This window comes from Podarcis muralis, chromosome 16, assembly GCF_964188315.1.
Source record: "Podarcis muralis chromosome 16, rPodMur119.hap1.1, whole genome shotgun sequence".
NCBI lineage: Eukaryota > Metazoa > Chordata > Lepidosauria > Squamata > Lacertidae > Podarcis > Podarcis muralis.
The window spans coordinates 13,534,230-13,551,493 of NC_135670.1; the positions used below are offsets into that span (position 1 = coordinate 13,534,230).

Genomic DNA, 17,264 nt, shown 5'->3' on the forward strand with positions numbered 1-17,264 from the left:
CGCCGGGGGTGGCACCGCCTCCCCGCCCCTCATTAGCGCTGACATCAGCCTTAAAAGTCCCAGCTTTGGGCGTGGAGGCGCAACGCAAGACGCGGCTTGATCGACCCGGTGTCTCGCTCACAACAGCGCCTGCGACGCCCCGGTGGGAAGGTAAGGAGACGCTGCGCTCGCTCCGTCGGGGAGCTGTGGTCCGAGCCGCCGCGCTCTGCACATGTGCTGGTGAACTCTTTTCTCTCTCTCAGCGTGGTCTGTTCCGTGCCTGAGTTTCCAAGAGAGGCCTCGGTCCTGGTTTAAGAGGGCAGAGCCAGAGGACTGGAGGGAGATATATGCTATGCGGTGCGGATAATTGTGGTTCATAAACCGCGACACCCAAATAGTTCCCACCCCGGTTTAAGGCGTGGGACGGGTCAGGGGTGGGTGCTTTGGGAGAACCAAAAAAAGAGAGAGACTTGGAGCCCCCTTTTCGTGTGGGGATAAATTTTCCCTAATTATGTGCGGTGTTTTTAAATTGATCGCCACCCTTTCTGCTACAGGGGAGGTCTGGTCTGAAAGTAAAGAGTCCGGGTGGGTTTTCCGAAGTTTTAGGGTAAATGGCGCTCCGGTTTAAGGGGATCCTGTGTAAACGATGTATTTCCCCCCCCCCTCCCCGCCCAGTCGTCCTGTTCTGTTTGGGAAACGGCCAAAGCTCAGTGGCGGAATATTTGCTTTGCTTTCAGAAGGTTCTATTTCCCCGATAGGAGTGACTCCTGCCTCTAGTCCTAGAGAGCTGCTGCCAGTCCGTGTGGACAATACTGAGCTAGGTGGACAGCATCTAAGGCATCTTTCAAGGCCGTTTGATTTGCCTTGCCCCGCATCTAAACGCCGGCCTGTGCGAACATGTGCGTTGCGGGATGATGTCACCTCCGCTACGCTCCTTTGATTCATCAACCGGATTATAGGTATTCACTGCCATAACACCAGAAATTAGGTGGCTGTGACCCTTAGTCTACTTGCTTGAAAGTGATGTCATAGAATTGTAGAGTGGGAAGGAACCCCGTGGGTCATGTAGTCCAGCCCCCCGGCAATGCAGGAATATTTTGCCCAAAGCCAAACTCGAACCCAGAACCCTGAGATTGAGAGCTTTGTGCTCTACTGGCTGAGCTATTGCAGCTGTACGCATCTTTTGCTTACTCATACACACGTGTGTGTGTGTGTGTGTGTGTGTGTGTGTGTGTGTGTACACTTGACAAAATTTAATCCAAAGGAAATATGTTTAGGACAAGAGCGTTCATCCAGACTAAGCTACACTTAAATCCTAGACACACTTAAACTACACCCTTAACTCTTCTTGCCTGGGAGCAAGCCCATTTGAGTTCAGTGGGACTTAACTTGTGGGTAGGCATGGCTGGGATCGGTGCCCGAACTTGGGAGCCAGCCCCACTGTTGGGGCTTGCTACTGACTGTATGTAGGACTGCGTGTACAATTTTATTTTGGAGTTTTAAACTTGTTGGATAAAGTTTCTCCTGAGCGTACTTTCACCCCTCTTTGGCGCTTCTTTGCAACTCTTCCCCCCCCCCCCCCCGCCAGCCCAATTTGCTACATCTCCCTTCCAATTTTGGATATCTCTCTCTACTGGGTTTTTCAGTGGGGCCTGCCTCACCCCGCGCCAAAATCTGTTATCAATGGGATAGAGCAGGCGGAGGGGGAATGTGGTTTCCTAACTCTGTGCAACTGCTTTTGAGTAATGAGGTCTGAATGAGTAATTGTCTCTATTTATGCAGGGGGGGAAAGAGGAGGGGGGAGAGAGAGAGGAATTTGAACCGCATCACTGAGCAGACCCCTCTCCTGGAAATGAGACAATTTGGCAATGTCTCCTTGCAGACTGTCTTTTGCTTCTTTCAACTGAGGCACGTCCTCGACTGATCTCTGACGGAGGTCGGAATGTAGGGATGACGAAACTGGTGGGGCGGGGGGGGGGGGGGCGAGAAGTTTTCTTCTGAGCCCGCTTCCAGTCTACGTGAGAAAGGACTGAGTTGCCCTGATGATGACTCGTTAGGGAATGATTTCAGCCGCCCCAGGGCTGTGGTCACAAAACGGAAGAAGTCTAGCTACCTTTCTAGTGGGAGATAACAAGGTGGGCAGAAAGGCATGGTGGGTTCCATTGTTACCTTGTGGAACTCCTTGCCACAAGAGGAAGCGTCGGCAGCGGTAGCAGCTCAGTTATGGCATTGGTATAGCACTGTGGCTGAGGATGACCTTGAGATCAGGGGACCTTGCCTTTTCAAAACTCTCTCTCTCTTTGCCTTATGCTCACTAGGTAGCTTTAGGTGTGTCTCATGTCCACATATTGAGATGATATTTGCCTAGGCCACAAGGCACTTGTAAGGGTTTCAGTTTTCTACAGGAGAGTGAAGTATCTTTCATACGATTTAAGCCCAGCCTTGTCCACGAATATTGTTTTCATGGGTTTTGACCCACAATAGAGCCTCCATAGCAAAGCCCAGTGTATCCTGGATTGCTAGGCCCTGGCATAGGCCCTAACTCATGAGCTTCTCATATCATGGGAAGGCTGTGCCCCTCTGGAAGTTGTCTGATTCCAACTCTCATCAGCCCCAGCTAGCAGGTCCAATGGTCAGGGCTAAGAGGAACCACCAGCAGCAGTTACATGTTGGCTACTGTCATGGATGCTTTAGGTGAGATTCCTGCATTGCAGGGGGTTGGACTAGATGACCCTAGGGGTCCCTCCCAACTCTATGTTTCTGTGACCCTCCCAAATACAGGGTAAGCAGCATGGGGGTGTGGCCCAAAGGTGGCTCTCCTGTTTTGAATTCTGACCTGTCTTTTTCACAGATCAGCAGCAGATAATAAGGGAGAAGTCGTTTAGCCCTGTGGCCCTGGAGAGTGACTGCTGCGTAGCCAGCAGTGAGTTAGGTGGAACCTTGATCTGATAAACAACATTTCAAAAAGCGTTCAGGGCTTGCCTCTGCCTTAAAAACTTGCAAGGCCCTTGGCACACTTTCAGATGTTGAAAGGCAAAAGTAATGTGTGGATGCAGCAGACCTGTGTAGAACTCCCCTGGTATATTTTCATTTGGGAACAGTTACAGCTCTGTGTCTCACCTGGGAAGCAAACCTGGTTTTGTGTCTGTAATGTGGATACTGCTGACAACCTGATAAGACAGGTCAGAATTGCTTTGGGTGCTGCAAGAGAGCTTTAAAACTCCAGATGCATATTGAATGTTCTAGGTGCCCTGACTTTTGTAGTCTTTGGTATGCTGACATTGAGGCTGAAGTGGCCTCCTTGTTTTGTGCAGCCTGAATAAGGAACTGGAGTTGGCACACCCCTGCACCCCAAAATAAGCTCTGGGCTAACTTATACCATAAACCTCCATGACCTGGAAGCTGCCTGCTTTCAGCTACACCCCCATTGTCTCCCAAAGCTATGCAAGCAATTGGCACACATATAGAGCTGGTAATTGATGCTGCATTGTTTGAAATGGGTGTGGAACACCCTGATAATAAGGGATAGGACCCGTTTTAATTTTAAGCAAAAGGAAACCGCCCTCTTTCTTGCCTGCCTTGTCTCCTCCAGTACACACACAGCTTCCTTTGTTAGACTTGGGTCAATTCTGCAATGGGAGCCTTGGGCCCAGGAAGTCCTAAACCAGGGGTGGGGAGCCTTGGGCCGAGGGGCCAATGGTGGCCCTCGAAGCTTCTCTATCGAGCCCTTGGCATTCACCCCAGGCCATGCCCCTCACAAGGCCCTGAATATTTTTGCTGGCTGGAATGTGCCTGATAATGCTTCTTTCTTCAAGGCTGGGTTGCGGCTTTCCTTCAGGTGTTTTCCTTCAGGTTCTGGAGCCTGAGCTTCATCTAAAATCACTTGCAGTCATGCAGATCAAGGCTGGCTTTGGGTCTGAAGAGGCCTTTGGCAAAGCGTCTCTGGTGGGCAGAGGGCTCTTTCCTAGGTGGGCTTCCCTGTCGAGGGTCTTGGCGGTTGGCAAGGAGCTTGGATACCCACAATGCCCTGCTAGGGAGTAGCGCTATTCCCAGGGCATTGTGGGGAATCTTGAAATGGCAGGTGGCACTCAAACCCAGCTGTCCAGTGATCCATACAGGTGACCATGAGGATGGAAACGGATGATTGACACAGCTGGGTGCGTGTGTGATTTATTAACTTGCATTTTAACGTGGGTGCGTATGTCTGTGTCTTGCACATTGGCCTATGTTGCTGTGGTTAGCAGTTGCCTGGCTGAGGTGTGTGTTTGGAGGGTGTGTGTGTTGAACACAGCTTAAATAAGCACAGCCCTTGACAGGATAAGTTGCTGCTGTTGTTGATGGCATAAATCAAGCGGTAAATCTCTGCCTGGGCTGTACCACCTGCAGCCGCATTGCAGCCTTCACAGATGGTGGCAGCACTTCCTGTGTGGTGGAGAGGCTGTGAGGCTGAACTTTATCTCTGGTGTTAGATTTCTACATAGCAGGCAACTCCCCGTTTACATGGGGGCTGATTTCCAAGGAAGTGCATGTTTTTAATGAAATCGCATATATTGGGAACACTGTTGGAAAAGCCTGCAAACATCCTCTAAACCTCTGGAAACCCTCAAAAAACAATTTAAAAACAAAAAATCTACCAAACCCCACCACAGTTGCTCCCTCCAAGTCCCCTTGCTCAAACTCCCAACTCTCCACAGGACTCAAAGGTTGGTGCAAAGGCTTCTGGGATTGCGAGGTGCAATTTTTGCCATTTCATGTTTTTTAAGGCCGTTTTTGCCCCCTTTTGTGCCATTTCTTGGTTCGGGGTGATATGTGCATGCGCTTGTCTGTACACAGGAACTACTTCTCCCTAACACCATCACCTGCTGAATGATGGGGCAGTGAAGCATTTAATACTACCGCCATACTGCCTGGTATACCAGAGCCAGCAAATGGGGGGGGGGGCGGACATGCATGTGGTGGGTGGGCAACAGGTGTGAGCTTTACTTTGCCTGCATTCCAGGTGCACGAAAATTGGAGGCTTGAGGTTTCCTTGCCTCTGCCTTGGAATGTACAACCTGAGCCTCTGCTTATCGCTTCTGGAGAGTGAGGAAGGGAATTAGCTAACTTGATTGCTACTTCCTGGAATTGGTGGAGCGGCTGAGTCCACCTCCAGAAATGGAGACGGGAGGGGTGACTGAGAGCAGGCCTTGCGAGGCCTTGTTGTGAAATGGCAGAGGCCTGAACTCGGGGATCCCGTGTTTATTAGGCACCTCTCCTTATTACCTTCAATGCAAATGGGGAAGCTCCCTTTCCCATGTCACTAGCAGGTCAGCATTTTTTTTTAATTCTACCAAATTAAAATATGACTAGAGCTTGATTAAAATAATTAAAGTTGGCTGCAGCAGAGGAAGCCAGGAGCCGCAAGCTCTGCGTGTGTTATCTGTCCTCTTTCCAGGATTAGCGGTTTGGTTTGGTTTGTTTTGGAAAAAGGTGTGGCTCAGACACAAATCCTGGCTTTCTTTTCTTAAATAAACGTTTAACTGACTTTGCTGCCTTGGAGGGTGTGTAGGTCCTAGAGAATCTCAATTCCACCCCCCACCCCCGTCCGCACTCCATTACTGTTGCCAAGGTGGGGTTTTAATCTGGTGCCTTTTAGATTCTAACAGCGACCAAACAGGTGGAAATGACCTCTGCAGAGCCCTTACTCAAGCTGTTGGCAAGTGGAACAAATTCCTCGCCTCCTAGGCACACGTGTGTGCAAAGTATGGGCAAAGTAAACTTTTCTAAACCCAGGCAGTGCTCCTGAGCATGTGTAAAGAACTGGGTTGCTTCCAGGTGACCTGTTTGCTGAGCATTCCCTCTGATTTGTTTGCGCAAATTTTGTGGGGAGGTTAGTAAATATCGGCTATACATTGAGCATTCATTATGGTTTGTTCTTGGCGAGCTTTCATTTGCGTCAATTTGCTCGTTCATGTCCCATTTTCCCGTGCGTTTCCCTGTCTCCTTTATTGAAAAAAAGCCTGTTGTTTTTAAAAGTTGGGTTAAGCAGTTTTGTTGTGCCAAATCAATTACTTGCACAACCTAAATTTGCTGGTGTGTGATTTGAACCCCGCCTGAAAATAGAGACAGTCTGGAAGCACCCTGGATCTCTAGTGTGAAGAACATGCTTGCACATCTACCCAGCACATGCTCCGGACGATTTTGTGCATACTGAACTTGGGGGGCTTGCAGCGACTCAAGACAGACCTGCAGATGGCTGTGCTACTATGGGGTTAGAATTTTGAGTTACTGCTAAGAGGCGTCTGTCACAAAATAGTTGGCGGCGGCGGCGGGGAGGGGGAGCATGAAATAGCGCAGATTAAAAGAGAGAGCTGCTTCTGACAGCCTTGTGCTTTTACCACGGGGTGCCAGCTGTGTCCTGCTGGTCCTGACTGTGGAGAACTCACAGTATTGATTTTACAGACATGCACACACAACAGCCAGCATCCTCGTTACCAGGAAAAACATATACAAGATACCGTATTTTTTGCTCTATAGGACGCACTTTTTCCCCTCCAAAAATTAAGGGGAAATGTGTGTGCGTCCTATGGAGCAAATGCAGGCTCCTTGGCTTCAGCGATAGCAACGCGAAGCCTCCGAAGCGCAGAGGGAGCGCTCCCTCCGCGCTCTGGAGGCTTCGCGTTGCTTTTGCTGAAGCCTGGAGAGTGAGAGGGGTCGGTGCGCACCAGCCCCTCTCACTCTCTAGGCTTCAGGGATAGCCGCCTGAAGCCTTCAGAGCGCAGCACGAGTTCCCACTGCGCTCCGCAGGCTTCGGGTTCCTTTCGCTGAAGCCTGAAGAGCAAGACTCTCCTGGCTTCAGCAGAGAAGGAGAGCTGCGCAGCGCCCCCTCAGCCAAGCGGGAGGAGAAATGGAAGGGGCTCCGTTTCTCCTGCCGCTTTGCTGAAGGGGCGCTGAGCAGAGAGGGGGAGAATTTTTTTTTCTTGTTCTCCCCCTCTAAAACAAGGTGCGTCCTATAGAGCAAAAAATACGGTACTTGTACCACTCTCTCTCATTTCAGAAACCGCTTGGAAAGTACCTGAACATTTTACCCATGACTTCCTTTCTAGGAGGGTTAAGAACAATTTGTAAAAAAAGAAAATGAAAGCTTGAAATCTACAGCACCAGTGGAAGCCTTCCCTGTGTGGCAGATCCCCGATCAAGGGGATCGCAAGGCTGGATTTGCATGATGATCCCATGTGGATCAAACTAAGGAGCATTCTTGGTAGCTGATCTCATCAGTAGCTAATCTGTGTCCCCTCTGGATAGATGTTCCTCCACTACAACTCCCATCAACCCATTTAGCAATTAGCTTACCTATCTGAGTTTCTGACACTGCAACCCTGACTGCTGCCCATGACGGCTAGAATTGGAGTTCAACATCTGGGGGGTGGGGGCAGGTTAAGATGCCCCTGATTAGACCTGTCGGCAGCTGAGCCTCTGTATTCAGGAGCAGTCTGCCCCTGAATGCCAGGGAGCAGCTGCAGGGGAAGGCCACTGCTTTCTTGCTGCCCTGCTTGTGAACTTCCCACAGACACCTGGCTGGTTGCCTGAGGCCTGGCAGGGGTCGTTGGGGGGGGGGTGGCACGAAGACGCTGGCGGAACAGGCCTGTATGAGTCTGGCTGAGCCAGTCTGTGGCCTCTTCCACCCAAATTAGGCCTTATGGGACCAAGAGTGCAAGGAAAAGTTTGTATAAATATGAGGAAAGTGTTTGTTTTTTTTCACACACACACCCGGGACCCCATAAGCTGCAGCTCCTGCCTTTGGCCATCTTCCACTGCCCTCCCTGCTTTTGCAGAGAGAAAAAATGTGCCTTTTTTGGCCAGGGCTACTGTGGCTTCAGAAAAAAGCTGTACTGGAAGAGGAGGCAAGAGATGGGGTGAGCTGGGGTGTTGGCTGCGGTGCTTAATCACGCTTTTGAGAACTGCCACTTCCCTCGCCTCTTGCACATAAAAGGGAAAAGTAGCTGTTACTTGGAATGTGGGCGAAAAGAGATCTTCTTACTCCTCCGGCATCTGGGGCTAGGCCAGGTTCATGAAGGGGGAAAAGAAAGAGGAGGAAACACAGGCTAATAAAATGTTCAAATACCCCTGACTCCCTAGGCTATCTCCTCTCTTCATCCTTCGGGAAGCTTGCGCTGTTAAGCGGCAATGGAGGAATGAAGCACAATCCTGCACCTTAAAAAATAATAATTGCAGAATTTTATTTATCATTCTTATATGTGCTGGAAGCTGCCCAGAGTGGCTGGGGTGTAAAAATAATAATTAATGCATTTACACCATGCCTTTTTCTACAAGGACCTCAAGGTGGCATACATCATTCTTCCCCTTCCTCAGTGAAATTGGTCCAAGGTCACCCAGTGAGTTTCATGGCAGCTTGGGAATTCGAACCCTAGTCTCCCAGGTCCTAGTCTGGTGCTCTAACCACTACACCACCCTGGCTCTGTGATTCTCCAATGTGCCCTTGCCTGACGATTCCCCATGGGTTTTCTCCAGCCTGCATTCCTTAGAATGCCTAGGCGCCATTTATTTTGTTCCAGTGAGATTTGCTATTATTTTAATTCTTCATTTCATTTCTATACTGCTTTATATGTTAAAGAAATAAAATCACAAAAGTGGAGATGGAGACGTCGGTCACCAGCCTGGTATCCAGAGATCTCTACATGGTCGCAGATTAGACCTGTACCGGTAGCAAAATGCACCTGGCTAATTTCTGACACTGCTTCCGAGGGCCGCATGACAGTCATGAGCAGGGCCAGAGGCAAAAGCAGGTGGGGTGCTGAATGCAGATTTTACATTTCCTCAGTAGGCCTGTTCTGAGCCTTTCACACATGTTTGTGTCTCTTTCCTCAGCTCAAGCCAGCAAGAGGCATTGTCAGAGTTCAGGGACAGATTTCCAACCAGGCCCAAAACTTTGAGGAATGTATTTAGGTGGGGCAGGGAGGGGTCTGTCCTGGGGAACCACATGTGAGCTGGGGAGAGCCTCAGGGGCCAGATGGAGAAGCATGGAGGGCCACATATGGCCCTCAGGCCTGAGTCTCCCCACCCCTGCCTTAGCCTCTCAGGTGGCGTAACCAGGGGCAACCATGCCTCTACATCCTTTTAAGGACCCGTGAAATGGGTTTTGTGTCAGCGGACCTTGCAGAATGTTTGAGAGCCTTTGAGTACATAATGAGGCGTGGGCGAGGCTGGAAGAAGATGCTCTCTTCTTACCTCGGGGAGAAAAACCCAAACTGGCAGAGTCAGGAACGCGAGACAGTGTGCCAGGAGACATTTGTGGATGGAAAAGGAATGCTAGTGTGCAGATTAAAATTAAGGCCGTCCTTCTCAGAAGCCTGTCTGCTGCGTTGGTGTGATAAACTGTGCTGGCTTTAGGAACATGGGGATCTGCCTGGCACTGAGTCAGGCCAAGGACTGACATTGCCCACACGGACTGGCAGCGTCTCTTCAGCGTCTCCTGCAGGAAGTCTTTCCCAACCCAAAGTGGAGATGCCAAGGAGTGAACCCAAGGCCTTCTGCAAGCAAAGGCAGATGTTCCGACGCTGAACCCTTCCTCCTGGGTAACCCAGAGAATGGGTAAAATAACCTTTTCCACTCTCTAAACACACGCCAAAGCCAAGCTTCTTCTGGTTTTATAAGATATTTTAATTCAGAGAAAGTCTCTCCCATCAGATGTTTAACTGTCCTGGCTGGGAAGTATTCATATTGGAAAGGAAAAGTTATTATAGACTTCCATCAAATCCTCTTTTTCTTTCAGAAGCCTGTTATTCAGTGACTTCAGTGTAAAAGTGGGACGTTTGTTTTGAAAGCACATCATGGCAGGATTGGTCGGCATCACCTGCCTTAGTTAGAGTTCCTTTGCCGTGTCTCTGCTCTGTCAGTTAAACTGGCCCCAGTTTTTCACCCATTTTACAGCTGAGAAAACAGAGGCTGGCAAATGCCTTGTCAAAGGGTTCACACCTTTTGGGTACAGGCACACTCAGAAGTCAACAGTTGCCTAATAGATGGATCTATTAGGGCTCTCACTTGTGGGGTGCCTCAGGGTTCTGTCCTCTCCCCCATGCTTTTCAACATTTACATGCAGCCGCTGGGAGAGATCATCAGGAGGTTTGGGCTGGGTGTTCATCAGTATGCGGATGATACCCAGCTCTACCTCTCTTTTAAATCAGAACCAGTGAAGGTGGTGAAGGTCCTGTGTGAGTGTCTGGAGGCGGTTGGAGGATGGATGGCGGCTAACAGATTGAGGTTGAATCCTGACAAGACAGAAGTACTGTTTTTGGGGGACAGGAGGCGGGCAGGTGTGGAGGATTCCCTGGTCCTGAATGGGGTAACTGTGCCCCTGAAGGACCAGGTGCGCAGCCTGGGAGTCATTTTGGACTCACAGCTGTCCATGGAGGCACAGGTCAAATCCGTGTCCAGGGCAGCTGTTTACCAGCTCCATCTGGTACGTAGGCTGAGACCCTATCTGCCTGCAGACTGTCTCGCCAGAGTGGTACATGCTCTGGTTATCTCCCGCTTGGACTACTGCAATGCACTCTACGTGGGGCTACCTTTGAAGGTGACTCGGAAACTACAACTAATCCAGAATGCGGCAGCTAGACTGGTGACTGGGAGCGGCCGCCGAGACCATATAACACCGGTCTTGAAAGACTTGCATTGGCTCCCAGTACGTTTCCGAGCACAATTCAAAGTGTTGGTGCTGACCTTTAAAGCCCTAAACGGCCTCGGTCCAGTATACCTGAAGGAGCGTCTCCACCCCCATCATTCTGCCCGGACGCTGAGGTCCAGCGCCGAGGGCCTTCTGGCGGTTCCCTCATTGCGAGAAGCAAAGCTACAGGGAACCAGGCAGAGGGCCTTCTCGGTAGTGGCGCCCACCCTGTGGAACGCCCTTCCAGCAGATGTCAAAGTGATAAATAACTACCTGACATTCAAGAGACATCTTAAGGCAGCCCTGTTCAGGGAAGTTTTTAACATGTGATATTTTATTGTATTTTTGGTTTTTATGGAAGCCGCCCAGAGTGGCTGGGGAGGCCCAGCCAGATGGGCGGGGTATAAATAATAAATTATTATTATTATTATTATTATTATCTGTAAGCTGGACCTGACCAGAGCACAACAGCAAATCTCCACCTTGCTGTTCACAGGGCTGTGTTTACCTTAAAAATAAGCTGCTTTTCAGTGTAACTTGAAGCCCTTAGGGTGGCTATATATTAACCAAAGGTGGTTTTTTTTTAACCCCTTGCCAGTTCATTGGTTAAAAACCTGAACTAGTGCCACCACAAAGAATCCTGCCACAGTTGTGAGTCTCAATCGGGAGCCTTAAATGACTCCTGCACTTATTCCCCTGTTGCCACAATCTCCCTTACCTGGCACATCCTCCCACAAAACCCAGCTCCTTTCCCTTCAGAGCTGGCGCTGCCAGATAATAAGCAACAATCTGAGGAGGCCCCTGGCATCATCCAGATTTAGCATGTCCAGGCTTGCTTGGTGTCTGTCGGGCTGACGGGTAAAGGATGGCTTAGTGTGGTCAGCAAATTCCAAGCAAGGCTGAAGGCCTGTAGCTTGGTGTTGCTAGCCTGTGCTTGGTGCTCGGAAGGTTCCAGGTTCAAGTCCCAGCATCTTGGAGTGGGCTGAGAAAGACCCTGTCCTTATTATTCAAATGGATGAATGGAATAAACAGCTGGGGCGGAGACTGGCTGTTGGCTTCAAAACCTGAAATGGAGTGGTGATTTGCCAGGGTGTTTACAGTGGGCTCTTTCACCTGGAAGAGGCGCTGCCTGCATGATGCATCCATCCCTGCCTCTCTCATGTGTCACCGTATCAGGGCAGGGAAAGCTGGGGTTGCAATATTATACTGCGGTTGCAGGGGGGGGGCAGCTTGTGGCTGCTGCAGGACACCCCATCTGGAGCCAGAGCAGGGACAAACCTTTCCTTCCTCAGCTGCTTCTGGGGCCTATATATATATATAAATAAAATCTTGGACTGTTCCTCTGAAATGGAGCAGGCTTGAACCAAACTATAGCTTTACTGGCTTGGAACATCTATTTGAAAAGGAAGGAAGGCCTTGCAGCAACCTATTTACGAGCCATAATGACAGGCAGAGATCGGAGGCTGGGAGAGTTTTATAGGCAGCCGCAATTGAGACTGAATGGTGGATCTACATAAGTGTAACTGCCCAATAAAACGTCAGCAGCTGCAGCCTTTGTGCTTCATCCAGATGCCCCAAAGGATTTGAGGAGGAGGTGTTCTCTCTCTCTCTCTCTCTCTCTCTCTCTCTCTCTCTCTCTCTCTCTCTCGTAATAGACTCTTCCTTGGCCGACCTACCCTGGATTAGACTTTTTAACATCTAAATCCATGTATTTGAACATGAACCTGGCAGGGGGTTCTGATAGCTTGCTTTTTTCTACTTATATTCCACGTTTCCTCCAAGGAGCTCAAGTTGGTCCAGCACACCATTCTCCCCTACAACAGCCCTGCGAGGTAGCTTAGGCTGAGAGACCGTGAGGGGCACAAAGTCACCCAGCGAGTTTCAGGGTTGTGTGGGGATTTGAAACCTAGACCTGCCTGGTCCTTGTCTGGCGCTCTAAGCACTAGACTGGCTCTTTAACTCTTACCAGCATACAGTTAACCCCCTGTATTTCAGAAAATGAGGGGTGTTTTCCAAATGAGCCAGTGCAGGACAGTGTGGCCTGGCAGGAGAGTGGGGGGTAAAGAGGGGGGTAGTCTGGAGAAAGTCCCAAGGGTCAGAGAGAGAGAGAGATACTTGGGGGGCTGCATTTGGCCCCTAGAATCAAGATCACCCGCCCTCTGCTCTAGAGCAAAACTCTTCCCCTTGGCTCACTGTTGTTGGTATCCATCTGTCTCAAGAGACAATGGAGTGTGCCTCTAGGGGTGAAGTCAAACCGCTGGGGAATCACGGTGCCTGCTGTGGCTGCAGAGACTGGTAACTTGTAACGGCTGCCTCCTGCATTGTTTTTGCTGCCTTGGCAGCACCAAAGTGTCCTCTCCGGGCGCAAGCCTGGGCAGTGTGTATGGAGGTCGTGGGCTGGCATCTACAGAGGTTGGCTGGTGGGGTGGAAGGCAGGAGGGAGACCAAGGATAGGAGAATCCAGAGCCAATGACAGACAGAGGCAGCTCCTGATTGGTTGTAAGATAGAAGGCAGACCAGTTGGTGGGTCAGCACATTGTTTGCCCTTGTGGACCAGCCTCCATGGGGCAGCTGCCTTCATGGCTTGCAGGCTGCCTGCAGAAGCAAACAGTAGCTTTATAGCAGGTTTGTGGATGAGTCCCTGAAAGTACTGGCACATGCAACTCCTTGTCTACCTTGCATAGCCTGGCTGGTCACTCAAGTGGTCCAGATATCTACAGCGTTTCTCTAGCACCATCATCTCATTAACAAAGAACAGGAATAAATTAAAACCAGTGCTTTTTTTTCTTTAAAAAAATGTTTGTTTTGGCTGAAGAAAATCACCACTTTATAGTTCAAATTGAGAAAAATAAATACAGTAAATGGACAAAAGGCCGCCATCTTGGGTATGCGTACCCCTGCATCCCCTCAGAAAAAAGCACTAACTAAAACCTTTAAAGTACTGCACAAGTGGTACCTCGGGTTAAGAACTTAATCCGTTCTGGAGGTCCGTTCTTAACCTGAAACTGTTCTTAACCTGAAGCACTACTTTAGCTAATGGGGCCTCCTGCTGCCGCCGCACCGCCAAAGCACGATTTCTGTTCTCATCCTGAAGCAAAGTTCTTAACCTGAAGCACTATTTCTGGGTTAGCGAAGTCTGTAACCTGAAGCGTATGTAACCAGAAGCGTATGTAACCTGAGGTACCACTGTATGGTGATGTTAAACCAGCAATAGAAAGTGGTAGCAATTTTTTATTTTAAGCCTGGGCAACTAAAACATTTTCACCTTTTGCAAAAGCGCTGGAGCACAGGCCGTGAAATGTGGCCTTCCAAGGGCCAGACAGAGTGGCCTGGGGGGCTGCATTGGACCCCCGGCCTGAGGTTCCCCACCTCTGAATTAGGCACGTAGGCTTTTTTAACAAAAAAATCTCCACCAATTGCGTGGGGAACCTCTGGCCCTACACATGTTGCTGAACTACAATTCCCATTGGCCATGCTCGCTAGAGCTGATGGGAGTTACAGTACAGCAGCATTTGGGAGCCACAGGTTCTGCACTCCTGAGCTATGGACAATATAATGGCTAGAGCAGCACAGCCTGCTTGGCATACAGACCTGTCCCCAGGTGACCCCCCCCCTTTCCTCCTTTCCCCTTCTTAATGGCTGAGGAGGAGAAAGGGTTTCCTGTTTCTTTCCTAAAGGTTGTTCTTGCTAGCACACTTGATCTGGCTCCAGAGTGGTCTCTGCTGTAGGTTAACTGCAGGAAAAGCCTTGAGAGTCCCCTCTCCCTCCCCGCAAAGGCTTGCCGGTTCTAGGAATTGTCCCTATCTGAAACCTCCTTTGCTTCCTGATTGCTAACTTGGCCCTGTGCCTGCCTCTTCTAGGGTGGCTTCCGCTCTGAAATCCGGTGGGGCCTCTCTGCGCTCTCTAGATGATTGAGTCTGATCTTTGAGCATTCTGGCACTATTTTTCCTCCACTGCATGACCCCGCATTGCCCTCTGCTTGGCAAATGGTTGTTGCAAAAGGGCAGGCAACCCTGGCACTTGGTAAGGTAAAGGGACCCCTGACCATTAGGTCCAGTTGCGGACAACTCTGGGGTTGCAGCACTCATCTCGCTTTACTGACTGAGGGAGCCAGCGTACAGCTTCCGGGTCATGTGGCCAGCATGACTAAGCCGCTTCTGGCGAACCAGAGCAGCGCACGGAAACGCCGTTTACCTTCCCGCCGGAGCGGTACCTATTTATCTACTTGAACTTTTGTGCTTTCGAACTGCTAGGTTGGCAGGAGCAGGGACTGAGCAACGGGAGCTCACCCCGTTGTGGGGATTCGAACCGCTGACCTTCTGATCGGCAAGCCCTAGGCTCTGTGGTTTAACCCACAGCGCCACCCGGACCCTTTTTTCCTGATCGCTTGGGGTGAAGGGAAATTGCCTGCAGGTGAAGATCAGATGGGGAGCTTTCGCTCTCTCTGTCTGTCTGTCTGTCTGTCTCTCTCTCTCTCTCTCTCTCTCTCTCTCTCTTGCACAGCTTTGTTTCCCTTGCCTTCTAGGCTGGGGCTGGGAACTTATTCAGTGGAAAGCCTCCATGGGCTGCCTTAATAGAAGCACCAAACAGACACACATCACATGCCCTGAACACAGATGCGCACCAAGGACTGAGATGAGCTTTAGACAATGTATGCCAGGGGTAATGTAAGTTGAGCTGGGCTGCAGCGTACATGGAATTTGTCTGTGAAGAGGGCCTTGGACCAGTGTGCATTTCTTAACTGCCTCCTGCACACTCCAACCATTATGCATCTACTCTTTCTGGCAATGCAGATTGCACGCATAGGCTGCGGGGGGGGGGGGGGGGGGCTACAGGGCTGCAGTGGAGGGCAAAGGGTTAAGCCCCCTTCTAATGGGCTCGCAGCGTCCAATTGCCTATTGAAACCCCTTTAAGTAGGCAGCAAGCAGCATTTAACCTAGTGAATTTTGGTTAGAGGGTAGACTTGTTGCAACCATGGACAGAGATGCTGTTGTTTGTGGTAGGATCTGCACTAGTTGGATAGAAAAAAGGTTTCTAGTACTAGTCTGGAGAAGAACAGGGCAGCCATGCTTATTCTCTCATAGTTAAAGATAACCTCTAATTTTGAGGTCCAGGATAGAAGTGGGAGGAGGAGGAGGTTGTAAAAAAAAAAAAGGATGCAACCTGAGCGTATCAGTCTAAACCACGACAGGTCAGCTGAAGTTAAAGATTCGAGGACAGCCTGGGAGTCTTTAACTCTATCTAACACCATGCAAAGCCCTCTTCTGCAAGCTGAGTTGCCCCCCCCCCCTCTATCCTCCCCATTCCAGGGACTGCATGGTGTGAAGGGTGGGCAACAAATCAAAGAATAATCCAGACTGTCCACAACACCTGTGATTTGCCACTTTCTCCCTCCCTCTTGACTTCAACATAAAGCCTTAAGTGGCTAAGGACCACCTCTCTCCATATGTGCCTCTTCTGAAGGAGGTTCACAGGGTGGCAACATGAGAACGGGCCTTTTCTGTGGTGGCTCCCCGTTTGTGGAATGCTCTCCCCAGGGAAGCTTCCCTGGCACCTTCACTACATATCCTTTAGGCGCCAGGCAAAAAGGTTTCTATATAACCTTTGGCTGCTGAACATTCTATGGCAGGGGTGCCCAAACTTTTTTCAAAAAAGGGCAGATTTGATGAAGTGATGAAGTGAACATGCGTGAGGGCAGACCAAAGTTGTTGAGCTTTTTTACAATTTTACCCCAAAGTCCTTGAGCTTTTTTAGGGTTTTATCCCAGGACATACACTGCCACGGAGGACAGATTAAATCGTGGGCCGGATTAGGTCCCTGAAACGTACTTTGGACGTGCCTGTTCTGTGGCCTTTAAAATGTTGGAAGGGGGTTTATTGGTTTGTTCTTGTTTTTATTTTATTATGTGTTTTGTGTTCTCATTTTAGAATTTTTATGTTGTGAGCTGCCCTGTGATCTTCGGATGAAGGGCAGTGTGTTGTGACGACACACTTTGCGGGCCCAGTCACCTAATGTGGTGGGCATAATGTTGGGCAAAATGAATTTGAACACCTGAATTCAGATTTGATCTGAACAAAGCAGTGTGTACTTATTTAATTGGTTTGAACAGACTTCAAGGGATTGTTGATGAGGCCCCAGTGTGCCTGCTTGTAGCACTAGTGAAAAGGCTCAAAGAATAAACGGAGAGGTTTATTCTCTATCCCTGAATCTTTTAAGTGCAGTCCACCAACACACACATCTAATATGAGATGACAAGAATACCGGCCTGCCTTGCAAGGGTGTTGTACCTGCCCCACTTTGATCCTTCACGTCATACCTAACTCTCAGTGCATCTATCCATGGTGCAAAACCCTGATGGATTATGGGTAAATTCTAGCAGAGTCTTAATTCCAGGAATGGGGGAGCCTCAGCCAAAGGTGGCCTGTGTAGCTGGCCCTCAGGACTCCTCCCAAACTTCACACCTCACCAGCCCTGCTTTGCGCCTCTTTTGAGTGTTTTTGCCTGGCTGGAATATGTCTTTGCAAGCTAATAATGCCTCTTCCTTGTCGGAAGAAAGGATGGATAGGGCTGTGTGAATGTGTGCAGAATCTGGCCTGTCGTGCAAAGGCAAATTATATATTTT

At 49.7% G+C, this 17,264-nt stretch overlaps 1 protein-coding gene across 1 annotated transcript in view; it reads left to right on the forward strand.

Moving 5' to 3' along the window:
* The window catches only part of TAGLN2 (transgelin 2), a 30,109-nt gene continuing 12,845 nt past the window's right edge, over positions 1-17,264 (forward strand). The window contains exon 1 of the mRNA XM_028709953.2: positions 1-150. The gene's annotated coding sequence lies outside the window, so the exon portion shown is untranslated. The remainder of the gene's footprint in view (positions 151-17,264) is intronic.